The sequence below is a fragment of the Nelumbo lutea genome, chromosome 5 (assembly GCF_056320005.1).
Source record: "Nelumbo lutea isolate HS-2025 chromosome 5, American lotus-T2T, whole genome shotgun sequence".
Classification (NCBI taxonomy): domain Eukaryota; kingdom Viridiplantae; phylum Streptophyta; class Magnoliopsida; order Proteales; family Nelumbonaceae; genus Nelumbo; species Nelumbo lutea.
Genome location: NC_142688.1, coordinates 36,110,136 through 36,127,067, shown reverse-complemented (window position 1 = coordinate 36,127,067; position 16,932 = coordinate 36,110,136). Strand labels below are relative to the sequence as shown.

The window sequence follows — 16,932 nt, the reverse complement described above, 5'->3', positions numbered from 1 at the left end:
AATAGCTGGTTTGTCCCTTACTTTGGTGGCAAAAAACGCATTCAGGAGAGACTAGAAGGGCAATGTTGGGTTTTTTAAGGCACGATTGGAATCAATGTTTCGTTCACTACCTCAGAATGCGCTGTGAGACAACTCAAACGCTGAACAATTCGGAGATGTTTTCGGCTTTTGGAGAGGCGATTCAAAGGTGGCACCGAATGACCTCCAACCATTGAAAAAGCAACATTTTCAGCGTTCATTGCTACCAAACACCACCTTACTTGGTTGTTTGGCCTTTGTTGATTGTACCTTCTTGATGTGTATTTGAGTGTTGTAGCTAAAGGAAATTTTCCTTTTTGGGCTTAAAAATGCTACATTGTAGGAAGGCGTTAGGAACTAATAAGCACTTGCTGTCTTTATTTATTGAGATTTCCATAGATATTACATAATAAAATCCGAAAACAATTACCACAAAATTAGATCTACAATAAATATGATAAGAAATAAGGCAAATAGAGGAGTTAGGACAACCAACTAAAATAAATTAGAATGCAGTAATTATAAATGACAATAACGTGATAATATATAGAACGCATCTTGAGAAGAGAAGATGGTTGGATCAATAGCATGATGGTAAGAGCAATAGATCAATGTGGGTGGAAGTAATACTAGTAAAAGAAGCTAAACTACCTGCTCAAGTGAAGTAATTCCAAAAATGTGGAATTACTTGGCAAACATTAGACATGAAAAATGAGAAAGTAAGCTCAAAGAACAAGAAAGGCATGAACTTGAATATGTTGTATATATATTTTTTTGGTAAATTCGTTCCAGTATATTATGGAAGTTCATTGTGAAAGTCAGAAAATAGTTTACTTAAGTTGAAAATGGAGTTATCACCCACCAGATTAGAAAGTGAAAGTGATGGGACCTCCAGAAATCATATCAAAATTCATTTGGATTCAATAGTGATTCTAGTGACCCAAAGCACCCACTAAACCAATCCAAGTAAGACTTATGGGAGAAAGAAGGGATTAGGCACCCCTCTCCGGGCTCCAATAGATGAGGCCCACATGGAAGCTCAAGCAGAATAATAAGAAAACACAACAAATAGCATCAAAGAAAAACCGCCCCAAAATCAAACAAATACTCAACGTATATTCAAATAACTAGAAGCACAGAAACCACAATCTAAACTAGGTAGGGCAAATAGCAAGTTAAGATTCAAATTTCATTAGCTTTAACCAACTAGAATCTAATCTATCGGCGATGATCAAGAGAAGAAAACAAATTAAGATAAATCAAAGGAAAACATCGATTCAAATTCCTAAATAACTAAATTGTAATGAGATTGAGTGGGAGTCGAGCTTACAAGAGCTGGTTCAGTGGAACTTCATCATCGGTTCCATCGGCTTTCCTTCTCCTCAGATCCATACAACAGCAAGAACAAAAGTCAATGAAATCCAGAAAATAAGAACAAAATCATGGGGGAGCAATGACAGAGTTACCTGGTTGGGTTTTGGTTTGAACACAGTTGATGGAGCAGGGGAAACTTGTCGTACCTCCTTGATTTCTCACTCTTCGAACAGCTACAGTGGTCAGTACTGGTGGATAGGGTCTTGATGGGATTACTCAGAAACAATCGCCTATGGTGGAGAATTCACTTGAGATAAAAGGAAGCGAATCTGAGTGGCGTCCACTATAGTCGTTTAGATCAGTCATAATCGAAAGTGAGGAATGCGACAACGGTTGTGAACATTACAGTAGCAAACAGAGGGACTCGATCGATGAGAGAGAACGAGGGAAAATGACGAGAGAATAGAAAATGGGAGAGGATGAGAGAGAAGAGTGATTGAGTGATGAATACCGCCGCTTCTAGGAGTTGTAGCGGCAGTTTGGTTGGAGTGAAAGTGGCAAAGGAGGGGATTAACAAGGGGGGAATGAGAATGGTAAAGGAGAAGAGAGGGACGGTGAGATCGTCGTTGCCAAGAGTTGCAACGACGACCGAAAACGTACAACGGATTCAGATTAGAAAAATAAGGAGAATAAGGAGAATAAGAATAGGAAGAAATGAGAGAGAGATAAATGTCAAAGGGAAAAGGGATTGCCGCCGTCGCTCATTGCAGCGGTGGTGATGAACAAGGGAAGGGAAAGAGAGAAAACTAAGGGGAAGAAAAAGAAGAAGAAAAAGGAGAGAAAGAGATAGAAAAGGGAGAGGAAAGAGATTCCAGAAGGGAAAATGAGGATAGATCGGGTTCCTTCTCACCGTCGTCGCTGGTTCGCTGTCGAGAACTCATAGACGATGAACAATATATCAACAGTGAATTTTGTAGGATTACAATGGATTAGAAAACATAATTTTGGGGCATTTTTATAATTTTAAGGGGTTAAGTGTAATTTCATAATTTTGGGGCTTTTAAGGGAATTTTTGTAATTTCAAAATATTTTGGTCAAACCGGGTCTAGGGGTAACCATGATTCTTTGATGGATGGCTGGAATTTTGGGTCAAAATGTGAAGGATTGAGATAGGTCTCAGTGTTGTTTTGCATATACATGTTGTTTTGCATATACATGCCAATGAAATTTACCAAAATGAAAATCTTTTTGAATGAAAGAGCAAATAAAGGTATTTTCATTTGAAATTTGGCAGGGTGGGGTTTTTGGATGTTCTTAGTTGATTGGTAGGGTTGGATTGGCCCAACAAGACCCGGATTGGGCAAATCTAGAAAGGTAGTGTTTCGATCAGGGGCTTCGAAATGAAATCTTGATGCGATGAAGGGGCAAACAAAGGTATTTTGGTTGAAATTTTATAGGTGGGTATTTTAGATGGTATGGGATTCGGTAGTAATATCCGATTAGCTAAGGGAGGTCAAGATCGTATGAATTTGGGTCAACAAGAAGATCTGGAATGAAATCTTTGTTTGATTGAAGGATAAATGTGGGAGTCTTGGATTGAAACTTTATGGGTAGGTGTTTTTGGGTGTTTAGGGCTTGTTTGTATGGTCTGATCGACTCAGATGCGTTTGGATCAAGGGGATTTGGGTTATGTGTGTTTTAGGCTAAGGAGAGGGGTTGAAGCGGAATCTTCACTTGATGAAAGGGTAAAAGAGGGAATTTTGAGTTGAGCTTTGTTGGGTAGGTCTTGAGCCAAATGGTGGTGTCTGATCAAAGGGTTGAGGTATAAGTGGGGGTTGATTGGGGCAATTGGATTGGTTTAATGGTGGATTTGAAGACATTTTGGCTGAAAGTTGGGTTTTTTTTGGGGTATTTTGGTGTTTCAGATGGATTGGAAAGGTCTGATTAGAAATTTTGGGTCAAGTGGCGAACCGAGCAAACATCGGGTGCTGACATTCATAAAATTTTTCAAACCAACCAAATCAGACCAACTTGACCTAAGATGATAAATTTAAAAAGGCAATTGATTAGTTTTTAGTAAATATTATAAAACCCTACAACTTGGTTTGGTTGTTAGTTACTTGTATAAAACCAACTAAAACTCAATCACCAACATATGTACATTAATAAGAATTTGTAAGATGTGCCAAGTTATGACACTACCACAAATCTCAAAAATAGATCTAATAACATTAGTGACATTATTTTATAGTTCAAGACCTAGCCCTCCAGGTGCCAATCCTCTCTCTCTCTCTCCCTCCTTAATCAAATCCAATGATATCTTTAGATACATTTATGATACTTTTATTAATCAAATTAAAAAAGTGTAACAAGAATAATTATTTTTTTTTTATAATGAAAATGAAATACATACTTTAGAATTGATAAAAAAATGAAATTATTTTACTATTTGGCAAAGATCAATAGTTCAACCTTTGGGTCAAGTGTATTAACATTTAATGTCATAAATAAATAATAAAAATTAATAAAATATAAAAACACAAAAATAAAAAATACATAAATGTTGCAAAAAAACATTTACACATGTATAATATTAATTAATTATCATATTAAACAAAAAATAAGTGTGACATATCAGAATTATTTTTACATAGAATTATAAAACAAATATAAAAAAATGAACACATCTATAATTCTATATTTACACTACTATTAAAAATAAAAATAAGATTGTGAAAATTTCTTTTGACTAAAATCAATGTTTTAAAAACGGGCCTAAAATCATAATCGCTTTGGCTTCTAGTTTTTGATTCAGCGATTCAATTGTCACTACAACACTTGCCCTTTTCTTACATCTCTCTAAATTTCTCTCAAATCCTAGATCATTTGATTCATTGGTATCTCTCAGATTTTAATATAAGATCAGTGTTTGATCTCTCATCTCTTGCATCAACTTTTCAATTTCTTTATTGGAGTTTCAATTTGTTTGTTGTTACAACTTAAAAAGAGTCATGGAAAAGAGAAAACTCAATTTCAAAATGGAATAACTAAAAACCCTAACTAATTTTGGCCATTGGGAATAATCGAACATGATTTTTAGATATGAAAGTTTCTTTTATCATTTTTTTTTTATTTTTTAATTTCTATTTTTAAAATAAATAAAAATTTTAAAAATAGTTTGAAAGCAACCTGAGAACTGTTAACCGAGTCGAACATTTAACGGTTAAACTGTCTGGATTAGTAGTTCTCTAACCATTTCAATGTTTCTTTCTTTTTTCTTTTTTTGTAAAATAGCAGTTCATGGCCAAAACAAAACCGATGACCTGACCAAAATACTCATTGTTGAATATAGTCTCTATTTAATTGTAAGGTTTAAATTGTAAATTGAATTGCTACTTTTCACCTCATTCAATTCCTCTATTTAAATCTTACATTTTTTTGATAAACGAGCAAAAGAAAAAAAATATCTATATCTATAATATATATAGAAGTGTGGATGTAGAGTGAAAGTTTTTTTGGACTAAAATTACCCTCTATTTATTTGTTTGCTAAAGGGTATAAAAGTCATTTTATTACAACTTTAATGCTAACTTTTGATGGCTACTAAAATACCCTCTATTTCAGTTATTACTTACCAACTCATTTAATCCCCTTTCATTAAGCCTTAAACTTACAGGTATTAACTTCCATTTTCTCTTATTAAATCCTATATTTAAGTTATTTCCACCAATAAATGGTACTAGTTAGATTTATGTCAATATATTTATTAATATAAATCCACATATTTTAAAACAGGCTAAAAACAAAAACATTCGCTATCCAAGTTATGGCTAAGCAATTCAACCATTCGAATCAAATTAATAAACCTATGAAGTGATAGTTAGGTAATAAAATTTTTAAAATAGAAATAAATATAGAAAATTACAAACATGTTGAAAAATTAAACACATTTATGATACTTTTATTAAATGTAGAAAATTACAAACATTCGGCAAGTACGAATGTCAAGCAAATCTCCCTGCAGTCTATCGAGCTACTATGCACCGAACCACCTGGGGCAGGTTTGCCTTGCACCGAGGTGCCCGCACTGGAGGTGAGCCTTAAGCAAGTACGAACAGAAGTCTCAATGGTGCTGTCCCGAGGTGTTTCTCCCTCAGGACAACCAAAAGTTGGGGTGCTTCCTTCTTAGGAAGGGAGAGCTCGGGTCTCAAGAGGAGAACAGGTCCCTTTGCATGGGGGAGCTTGGGGTGCTCCACCCTTAGGTTCGGGGCAAGCTCGGCCTTGCTTCTTGATGAGTTGTCACACCCGCCGAGTCGTTTGGCCAGGCCTCGGCGAGTTCGTTGCGCCGAGTGGTGGCCAGGCTGTCAAGTTGAATTGTCACTTATGCCAGGTCATGTCCACGTGTCCCCGTGCTACAAGGTCAGGCCAAATCACCCTACATCAATTGCCCTCCACTCCCCGTGGTAGGGGTGTTGATCTAGCATGGGGAGTCCCCAGTCTACAGGGTGGATTTGGCTCAGAGTCCAAGCTTTCTTGTCTGCCAGCTCATAGGTTGGACCGATCTTCTACTCGGTTCTGTCAGGTGCAGCTCGGGTCGCGTACGGTCTACGCGCAGATGTCACGTGACTTATAGACTCTACGGATGTCAAAAAATGCATTAAACTGATTTTGCCTCGAAGGTTGCGCAACCAGTTTTCATAAGGGCCGTCAGATTGCTTCGATCTCAATCATTGATGCTCGCTGATAGTGGCTATAAATAGTGGGGGTCCTGGTCATTTTCCTTTGCACAAGCCTTCAGCTGTAGTCTTGAGCTCGCGTCCAAATCCTCCAGCTTGGGTCAGTTCCTTCCCAATCTGGTCTTTTTTTCTTTGGTGAGTCACCCTAGCTCTTCCTTAGTTTTAATTATGTCTTCTTTTGATAGTCTTTTAGACGAGCCCGAGGTGGGTACCTCGGCTCAGGGTAACCCTACCGAAGTCCAATTTCCTGAGGTGTGGGAGGCCTTGGTCACTAGGCATTCACCTCTCACTGAGTTCGGATACCGGATAGGTTCGGACCCTCCACCATGACCTTGGAGAGGCTCCGCCAACTCATTCGACAATATAACTTGCCAAGGGAGTATACCTACAGTTTACCTACGGGGAACTTCCCGTGGGAGCACGACCCTGACGAGGTCGTGATCTTCCGAGAGCAGCTCATAGTCGGGTTGCGCCTTCCCTTCCACCCACTCTTAGTGGAGGTCCTGAAACACTTCAACGTTACAATAGACCAGCTTCACCCAAACTCGGTCCGTAACGTGATTGGAACCATCTCTCTTTGTTATGAGTATGGCATGCCCCTTAACTTGGACATACTCTGTTCCATTCTCACCATCAAGAAGAGCGCTTCATGTGTTCTCCCCGAGCACAGGAGGGCTTACTACTTGTCCTCCCACCCGGGCTTTAAGCTAATGCACAAGCTTCCTAATAAGGTCCCGGCCTGAAAGCAGGACTACTTCGTAGTCTGGAATCCCACGGCGTGGCCCTTCCCTACTCATTGGAGGGCGGCTATCCAAGACCCTGGCATCATACTCGACAAGAAGACCAGGGAGGCATTCCAGTCGTGGGCTGAGGTTGGCTGCGATTTCAGAGACTATATCAAAGAAGGTATGCTCTTCCAGGCTAGCTTGAGCCCGGGTAGGTAGTTAGTACCTTAATTGTTTGGGCTGCTCTTCTTTTCCTTCTTTTACTCGAATACTAATGCCGAACTCTTTTGCAGGTCCTATGGAGGCAGGCAAACTCAAGGGAGACCGGCACTTTAAGCATATGAAGGGGAGGAAGGAGCGGGCTGCCAAGAGAGCTCGGATCGAGTCACCGCCTACCCCCACTCCCGAGCCCCAACTTCCACTGGCTCCAGCCTCTGAGCCCGAGCTCCCTGGGCTCCTCCGATCATCGACTTAGAGGAGTCTCTTCCACTTAGGGAGCCTGAGGCCTCGGCTGAGGCCATTGTGAGGTTGGTAGTCAAGGCCGAGGTTGCCATCAGAGTTGCTAATGTTGCAACTGAAGTCTCTACCGAGCCCATTCACACAGCCGAGATGGTTGTCTCCAGCTCGGGGAGCCCGAATGGGGGCCGAAGCATCTTGCTCCCCCAATGCGGTCTTCAGAAGAGCAAGGGGGCCACTTACTCCGAGGAGATTTTGGTTTGGGTTGATATGCTCAACCCTTCTCAGCTTGGAGCTCGGGCTGCCACCCACACTATGGTGGTAAGTTTTCTTCTCTTTTCTTTTCCTTTTGTATTTGTGCTTCTTCGGTACTAACCAACCTCTTTGTCAGGTGAACTCTATCGTGCATGCCCTTACTCTTCAGTTTGAGAGGATCCTAAAGCGGGATTTGACTGCTGAGGAGTCTTCCCGCTCTGCCCATACCGAACTAAGGATAGCTCGTGAGCAGATCCACTGGTTGGAGTGTGGTGCTATGGCCCAGAGGGGAGTCATCACGATGCTTACGACAGAGAAGGACGAGCTGAGGGGCGAGATGGAGGCCTTCAAAGCAAAGCTAACATGTGAGAAGGTCGAGCTGAAGGGCGAGTTGGATGCCCTTAGAGCAGAGGCAGAAGGCCTTAAGGAAAATAAGAAGGTTCTTCTACACGAGGTGGAGTACATCAAGGCGGACATCACAGAGAAGACTAAGATCTTCACTCAGACGATAGAGGAGACGAAGGTCAAAGTCGTTGCTGAGTATATTCAGTCGAATAAGTTTGATGCTGTTCTGGGGGAGGCCTACCACAAGGGCTTCAAGTTCAGCAGGTGGCTGATAAGGAATACATACCCCGAGCTCGACAAAAGTACCATCACCACCTCATGAATCATGAGTGAGATAGCTCATCAAGCCGTGGAGAACCCAGACTCAGAGGAGGAGGGTAGTGACGAAGAAGCGGATACCCCTGACCAGCCTGAAGCTCTTGAGGAGGTCTCACGCGGGAGTGGAGAGCCTCTGAAGTAATCACCTTTGTACTCCGAGCCTGTGAGCTTAGTCCTTGTATTTTGTTGTTTTCCTTTCTGTTGAGCTCGTTGTATAAACTTTACCTGTTAATGAAATTGACCTTTTTCCAAGTGTTCTTTCCAAGTATTGCTTTATCCGAGCTTATCATGGTTGAGTGTGCGGAGTGGTTTGACACAGTAGGGCATAGTAGGGCGTATGCCCAAACTGCCCCGCGGCGTACATCGAGGTGATTTGACATAGTAAGGCATAGTAAGGTGTATGCCTGAACTGCCTTATGGCATACACAGAGGTGATTAACATAGTAAGGCATAGTAAGGCGTATGCCCAAACTGCCTTGTGATGTACACCGAGGTGGGCTTAGCGTCGTAGGGCTATGGTGTGCTATGGTGTTGGGCTCCTTGGTTAGCTCGGTGTTTTAGCCCTTTGAGTTCATTCACGTCATAAAGGTGGCTACTTGAGCCCAAACTGCCTGAACTGCCTTTTGGCCCTTGAGCCTTGAGAGTGACTCACGGTCTACTCAGTTACTCATAGGTAATTCTGCCTTAGGTTGACAATAGTCCATGCCTGAGGTACTTGTTTCCCTTCTAGGGTTTCGAGCTCGTATGTTCCTTCCCCGAGTACTCATTTTACTCGGTAGGGTCCTTCCCAGTTCGGACCCAGCTTGCCAACGCCGGGCTCAGGCACCATAACCTTATGGAGAACTAGGTTGCCAACGCGGAGAGTCTGCCTTTTAACCCTGGCGTTATAGTACCGAGCTACCCTTTGTTGGTAGGTCGCGGTCCTGATGTATGCGAGGTCTCATACTTCATCAAGAAGGTCGAGGTTGGTATGTAGCTCATCTTCGTTCTCACCCATAACCTGATTTACCACGACCTGAGAGTCACTGCAGACGACAATGTGCTTGGCTTTCACTTCCTTTGCCAGGTCCAGCCCGGCTATCAGTGCCTCATACTCTGCTTCATTGTTGGATGTCGGGAACTCAAAGCATAGTGCGTATTCCAGTTTCACTCCGCTTGGCCCGCACAAAACGATCCTAGCTCCGCTGCCCTGCCGGTTTGACGAGCCATCTAGGTGAAGGATCCAAGGTTCTTCATCCCAATTCGAGCTTGGCCTAACTAGGAGAGATACCGCACTGGTTGCTACTTCACGGAGCTCGAGTTCAACCGGCCCGGGAACCCTGGGCTCTCCCGTACTGGGGGCCTCGTGTTTCATCGGCCTAGGGACCTCAGAACTGAAGGTACACTCTGTGATGAAATCTGCTAAGGCTTGGGCTTTGATAGCAGTTCACGGTTTATATTGAAGTTCGTACTCGCTGAGCTCGATGGCCCACTTCGTTAGCCTTCCTGAGACCTCGGGCTTGAGCAAGACTTGTTTCATAGGTTTGTTGGTAAGGACAACAATGGTGTGAGCTTGGAAGTACAGGCGGAGCTTTCGGGCTGCTATCACCAGTGCATAAGCTAACTTCTCTATCTTGGGATACCTCGTTTCTACTCCCTACAACAATTTACTAACATAATAGATGGGTCATAGGACTCGATCTACTTCTCTTATTAGTATCGAGTTGACCACCTCGTCACTCGCCGAGAGGTACAACTCTAAAACATCACCCTCTTCGGGTCGGGTTAAGACTGGGATGCTTGCCAGGTGCCTTTTAAGCTTGTCAAACATGAGCTGGCACTCTTTAATCCATTCAAAACCTTCATTTTTTATGGACTTAAAGAAGGGTAAGCAGCGGTGTACTGACTTGGACATGAAGCGGCTCAAGCCGGCCAGCCGGCCGTTCAACTTTTGAACCTCCTTTTAACTTTCGTGGTGGTCTCATTTCTAGGATGGCTTTGATTTTGTCCGGGTTGGCCTCGATGCCTTGCCGGTTAACGATGTACCTTAGGAATTTACCCGAGGTGACACCGAAGACACACTTATTCGGATTTAACTTCATATTAAATCTACGCAAGATTTCAAAGATTGAGTGTAAATCTTGTATTAATTCATGTGAAAATTGGGTTTTCACGACCATGTCGTTGACATAACACTCTACTTTTTTGCCAATAAGTGGCTTAAATAGCTTATTTACAAGTCTTTGGAAAGTAGCCCCAGCGTTCTTCAATCCAAAGGGCATGACCTTGTAACAGTACATGTCGAACTTGGTTATGAAGGCAGTTTTCTCCTCATCAACTAGGTCCATTTTGATTTGGTTATAGCCCGAGTAGGCATCCAAGAAACTCAGCAACTCATTTCCTGAGGTCGCATCCACTAGACGGTCGATCCTGGGGAGGGGGAAGCAGTCCTTTGGGAAAACTCGGTTTAGGTTAGTGTAGTCGACGCACATGCACCACTTACCATTAGCCTTTTTCACCAGAACGGGGTTGGCCACCCAGCTCGGGTAATGGACTTCCCTGATAAAATCGGTTGCAAGGAGTTTCCCGACCTCCTCGTCGATTGCCCTCCATCGCTCTGGGGCTAGGTTGCGTTTCTTTTGTCTAACGGGCCTAACTACAGGATCAATATTAAGTCTGTGAGTGATAATGTTGTGGTCTATGCCGGGCATTTCTGCCACTGACCATGCAAAAACATCTAAATTTTTGAGTAAGAAGCTTACCAGTTGAGACCGCAAGGGCTCCTCAATAGAAGCGTCGATCTGAAGTACCCGAGCTGGGTCTTTTGTTGAAGCTGAGATGGGGATGGTCTCCTTGGTAGGTGTAGCTTGCTCCGTGAACTGCTCTGCATGTCGTCTTAGCTCGAGGTCGTCAACTACCTTGGCCTTTCCTTTGAGGGTGGCTACGTAGCATTTGTGGGACTCGAGCTGATCGCTTCATGCCACTCCGACTCCAAAGTCTGTAGGGAACTTCATCACCAGGTGGTAGGTGGAGACTACCGTTCACAGGACATGGGTGATGGGTCAATCTACTATCGCATTGTATGGAGAGGGGGTTGCGACCACCAAGAACTCGTGATTGAGCCTTACCACATTAGGCCAAGTACCGACCTCCACCGGTACAGTGACCTTCCCCAAAGGCCTGACCTCCTCGTCGCTGAATCCCACCTGTGGAGTGCTTGCGGGCTTCAAGTCACTTTCTAGGAGTTGAAGTTGATCAAAGGCTGCTTTGAAGAGGATATCCGCTGAGCTGCTCGAGTCTACTAGGATGCATTTGACCTCGAAGCCGTTGATTTTGATCTTAATGACAAGCGCATCATCATGGGGGTAACGGACCCCTCGCGCATCATCTTTAGTGAAGATCAGTTCCTCCACACTTGGCCGCTTTGGGGGGTTTAATTCTTCTCTAGCGGCTTCGCGGGCTGATGACCGAGCTGCTGCCGAAGTGCAGCCCGTGATAATCGATCCTCCGACGATTATATGGATGGTCCCCCAAACTGGTCTCTCGTCTGGAGGTTGCCTTTGCGGCTGCTCTGCTGAACTCAGGGGCTTCTTTATTTTGCTCCCCGTGCCGACCTGCTTTATTATTATTATTGATATAATATACAAAATTTTTCAAATATCTGCGATGATTGAATTCTTCTATCTCAACGCGGAGATTCTTACAGTTTTCGGTACTTTGACCGTAATCTCTATGGAAACTACAATACAAGTTTTTGTTCCTAACATTAGGATCGGCCTTGAGCCGAGGTGGCCACTTTCATATGGAGCATCCTTGATCGCCATGAGGATCTCGACCCATTTTGTGTTGAGGGGCGTAAACACCCTTTATGCTACTGGAGCTCGAAAAGGCTGGACTGGCTTTGCCCCCCGAGCTTGGTTCTTCTTCTTGTAGTCACTTGGAGCTGGGGCTCTAGTTCCCTTTTTCTTTTTTCGAGGATGTGCTCGCCCTTCTGGTTGATCTCCTCCTTTGTTCCTATGAACCGATCTGTGAGCTCGAGGAACTCAGTCACGGTCTTGGGTTGGTCGACAACCATGTGCCTTTTAAACTCTTTGTGGGTGATGCCCCGTTTGCCCGCAGTGAGCCAAACTCTAGGGTCTAGGTTGAGTATCTGCAGGCAAGCGTCACTGAACCACTTGATGTAGTTCCGGATAGACTCCCCATCCCTCTGGACTATGTTGAGGAGGCTTTCTTGAGTCTTTGGGCACTTCTTGCTGGTGACGAAATGGGAGGTGAAGACTTGCACGAACTGTGCCCAGCTCCTTATTGAACCCGACGCGAGGTTTCGATACCAGGTGTGGACTACTCCCTTGAATGTAGTGGAGAAGGCCACGCACATGCAAGATTCACTCGCCCTGGCTAGATGCATCTGGGACTGGAAGGTGTCGACGTGGTCGAAGGACCCATAGTACTTGTCCAACGGAGGAGCTTGAAGTCCCTAGGCATGGGGACAACGAGGAGCTCAAGAGACAGAGGAGAGGGGACTGAGAGAAGTGGTGCAACTCTTACCTCTCCCAAACTTATTTCTATTTTGCCCTTGAGCTCGAGCAGATTGTGGGTGGTGGCAGTTCGGCGAGCCCGACGACGTCTCCGCTGCTTTTTGTCCAGCTCGACGTTGGTGCTACTGGCCTCAGTATTGTTGAGCTCGATGGGCCTAGGGGAGGCAGGGATGGTTGTCGGTAGCTGTGGACAGAAGGACCTTGTTCCAGGTCATCGGTTAGCAGTTCGAACATGTTCTCCGCAAGCAGAGGCTCGAACTGCAAATGCTGAGGTGATGCCAACCTAACCAGCTGAGAAGCCCCGACCTGACTGCGGGCCGCGTGGCAGGGGTAGGAAGTCTTCCCTTCCTTCCATGAGATGACGCCAAAGTCTCTCCCCGACGGGAAGGGAATTCACTATGGCGATGAGGCTTAGTTGGTTGTGTAGCCAGATGCCGGGGAGGGAGTGTTGGGAATTGTTGTTGCTACTGATACTGGGACACTTGGTGCAGCACTTGCTGCTGGTGGAACTGAAGTTGTTGTTGAAACTGTTGCATCTGGGCCTGCATGGCCTGTATGCACTGTGTCAGGTCTTCAAGTTAACATTGGCTAGCCACTAGAGGGAGGATGGTGGGTTCAGCGAAGGTCCTCCCGACTGCAGGGGCAGTGGAACAGTCACAGGTGCCACTGTCGTAGGCACGTTTAGGCTAGGAACCCCGTCCACGGTGGGCAGTTGGAGTTGCTCCTCTGGGGTGTTCTGGCGTCCGGGGTTGCAGGAAGAAGCCATGGATATCGGTGGTGCCGATGAGTTAATGAGAGGGGAGTTTCACATAAGTTAGAGGGAGGCTTTTTGATGTGTTTCCCACAAACGGCGCCAAATGATGCTGCACAATCTGGGCACTCCTAGCTGGCTATGACTTGGCTTCTAGCTGGGACGAGCAACACCTGAGAGGAAGAAGAAGGTGAAGGATTCCCGGGGAGCTCTCCCGGTGGGAACACTTCGATGGATAAGTTAGAACTGGAGAAATCTCAAAGGAAGAACAAAGAGTAAGAGTGCTGAAAGTGTTTAAGCTTCAATACCTTTGCTTTGTGAGGGTTAGGGTCCTTTTATACCGAAGCTTGGTCACATCAGGCATAACTGCCACTTCCCTAGCCGTTACTAACAGGGCAGGGGTGGCGGGTGCGGGCTGCTGCTGCAGGCTGCTACTGTAGGGCACAGACTTGTCAGGCGTGCCATGCCTTTCAGAGACGGCAGACAGAGCTCCGCTTGGCAAGGGATTCGAGCACTGCCACCGAATCCGGTAGGTACAGATGTCAGGTAGATCTCCTTGTAGTTTGCCGAGCTACTGTGCATCGAACTACCTGGGGCAAGTTTGCCTTGCACCGAGGTGCTTGCACTGGAGGCGAGCCTTAAGCAAGTACAAGCAGGAGTCTCGATGGTACTGTCCCGAGGTGTTTCTCCCTCAGGACAACTAAAAGTTGGGGTGCTTCCTTCTTAGGAAGGGATAGCTCGGAATCCCTTAGGAGGAGCTCAGGTCTCAAGAGGAGCTTGGGTCCCTTTGCATGGGGGAGCTCGAGGTGCTCCACCCTTAGGTTTGGGGCGAGCTGGGCCTTGCTTCTCAACGAGTTGTCACACCCGCCAAATCATTTGGCCGGGCCTCAGCGAGCTTACTGCACCGAGTGGTGGCCAAGTTGTCACGCTAAATTATCACTTATGCCAAGTCATGTCCACGTATCCCCGTACTACAAGGTTGGGCCAAATCACTCTACATCAAATGGTATTTCGTATCTTGAAACACCCAATGCACATTTCATGCATATCAAATGTATCATCTGGAATATCAAATGGTATTTCGTATCTTGAAACACCCAATGCACATTTCATGCATATCAAATGTATCATCTGGAATATCAAATGGTATTTCGTATCTTGAAACACCCAATGCACATTTCATGCATATCAAATGTATCATCTGGAATAAGAGATGAGGTCATTGAGGTATCATGCTTAACAACATATTGAGTAAGCAATTGGGCTGCTAAGGGGCCATTTAATAACAACTAAGATGGTTTAATTGAATGTTTTATTGCTTTATTTTTTAGCAAATATATTAATAAATAGGTTGTGAGCTCTTTATTAATACAAGTTAAAATTTGTTGATCAATCTCAAATATTCTATACTTTAATTATTTTATCCACTAAATGACAAAGTAGTAAGTCGTTACGTGCTTATAGATGTTATAAAACACTCCTAAAAGATACGAGACAACTTTTTTATCTAATTATCCTTTTTTTTTTTCTTGATAGGAGCTAGTCATGTTTTTTAAGTGAAATGCCTTTTTGTTTGAAGTCATTTATTTAAGGACATATATGATGATATGTGTAACGATGTGATGTTATTAAAATACATTGATTTAATTTTATAGTTTATAGAGAAACCAAAATAGGTATTGACACTATAGAGTGCATGTATTATAGATTTATACTTTATCTTGTGTTTAATGTTTGACGATTCTAATCTTGTCCCCATGGTTTGGTAGGTTAATTGGCTATGTTTATAGCCTATTTGATTGGTGCGACTGAGAAGAGAAAATGGGAATATTTTTCTTATATTTTCATTTTCATTCATTTATTTTGTGAGACGGATTGAGAAATAGAGTGACGCCGTTTCCCATAACTTGGAACGCGGGGTCGCACCAGTGAGAAAGGAAACCACATGTGCAGCGGCCTCCTCCGGTTTCTTTTCCAGACCCTCTTTTCTTCATATTTCCTCTCGCATTTCTTTCTCATTTTTCACATGCAGCAAAATTTTTCTGGTCACAACGGTCCATGCCGGAGTGAAACCCTCTGCCAAACAATAGCTGAGCCTTGTGAGGGTTTTAGTAAAAGAGTATTCATGTCATAGCAAGCTTTTTCTCTTTCAACTTGCTTTTCCAATCATGCTTGTTCATGGGATTTGTTATCTTCTTCGCATTCACGCCAGTTGCTAGTTCAAGTAGCAGTGGCAAGCAAAGAAAAAGATGAAGAAGAAGATGGAAAAAATAAGAAAGAGGGATAGGAGGAAAAAAAAGAGAGAGATGAGGGGAGATTGAAACTCACCTCGTCCATGCCACTGGTTTGAGTTCGAATGAAGATGATGTACAGTAATTTCCTTTCTCAGCAATCAAACACCAGAATGTCAAAATGAGAAAATAAAATTTCCCTTCTCACCCCATCCCTTCTTAGCAACCAAATGGACTGTTAATGTTTAATGGCGCGAATCCCTTTCCCATGGATTGGTAGGTCAATTGGTTTATTCGAACCATACTTTTTGCCCTTTCATCCCTTCCCAAAGCTCCACTTGTTGGTTTGAGAATGCTACACCTGAATTTGGATTTATTGATATTGATCAAACATCTATGTATATATTCTACCTCTATATATTAAAATGGAATGTGCCAATCTATCACTTCCTTGTTTTTTGTTTTATTCTTAAAGGCATTTATCTTTTTTCCCCTAGTTTCTTTTCAAAGGCACTTATACTTTTGTTCGGTTTTTTTTTTTTTGCATTTTTTAAATTTAAAATTGAACAAAATAACTCAAGTAACCATTCATCTTCAAGATTTTTAGCATTCACCATTATCTTTCTCTCTCTCTCTCCCCCATTAACTCTTTTAATAATCTCTCCTTATTAATTGTTCCATTAATTCTCTCCTTCAATAACTCATTAAATTGCATAAAATTCATTAACCTTATCTATATCTATGTCCATTTCATTTTAACTATAATATATATATATATATATATATATATATATATATATATATATATGTATGTATTAGATATATTTGTATAGTAATTATTAGTAAATATTAATTATATTGAAATCGAGATATTCAATGACATATTATTGCATTAAATAATCTACTTCCATTTAAAATTACAATCCATTTAAAAATATTAAAAATTAATTAACCATAATAAAATAATTTAATAAGTTACATAAATAAAATAAAAAATATTAATTATTTTTATTGATAAAAATATTTTTATTAATTTAATAGAAATAAGTGGTTTTTACCATCCACTCCTCGTAACTTCAATGTATTTGTTACTGAAAAGCCAAGCGAAATGAGGTATTTGCACTTCTTTCTCAAAACTTAAGAGAGGCCTTTGTTAGGGTCAAAGCACAATGGTGGTTTATATAATTGTTTATAAGATGATGCGCTTTTATAATTACATATAAATAATACAATAATAATAATCCAATAAAAAAATATAAATTTATC

At 42.7% G+C, this 16,932-nt stretch overlaps 1 long non-coding RNA gene across 1 annotated transcript; it reads right to left on the bottom strand.

Moving 5' to 3' along the window:
- Positions 1-1,134: 1,134 nt before the first annotated feature.
- On the bottom strand, positions 1,135-2,297 carry LOC148851704 (uncharacterized). The gene is made up of 2 exons (XR_016099076.1): positions 1,485-2,297; positions 1,135-1,396 (listed from the first exon to the last, which is right to left on the bottom strand). It is a non-coding gene; the product is annotated as an uncharacterized LOC148851704 (long non-coding RNA).
- Positions 2,298-16,932: the final 14,635 nt, after the last annotated feature.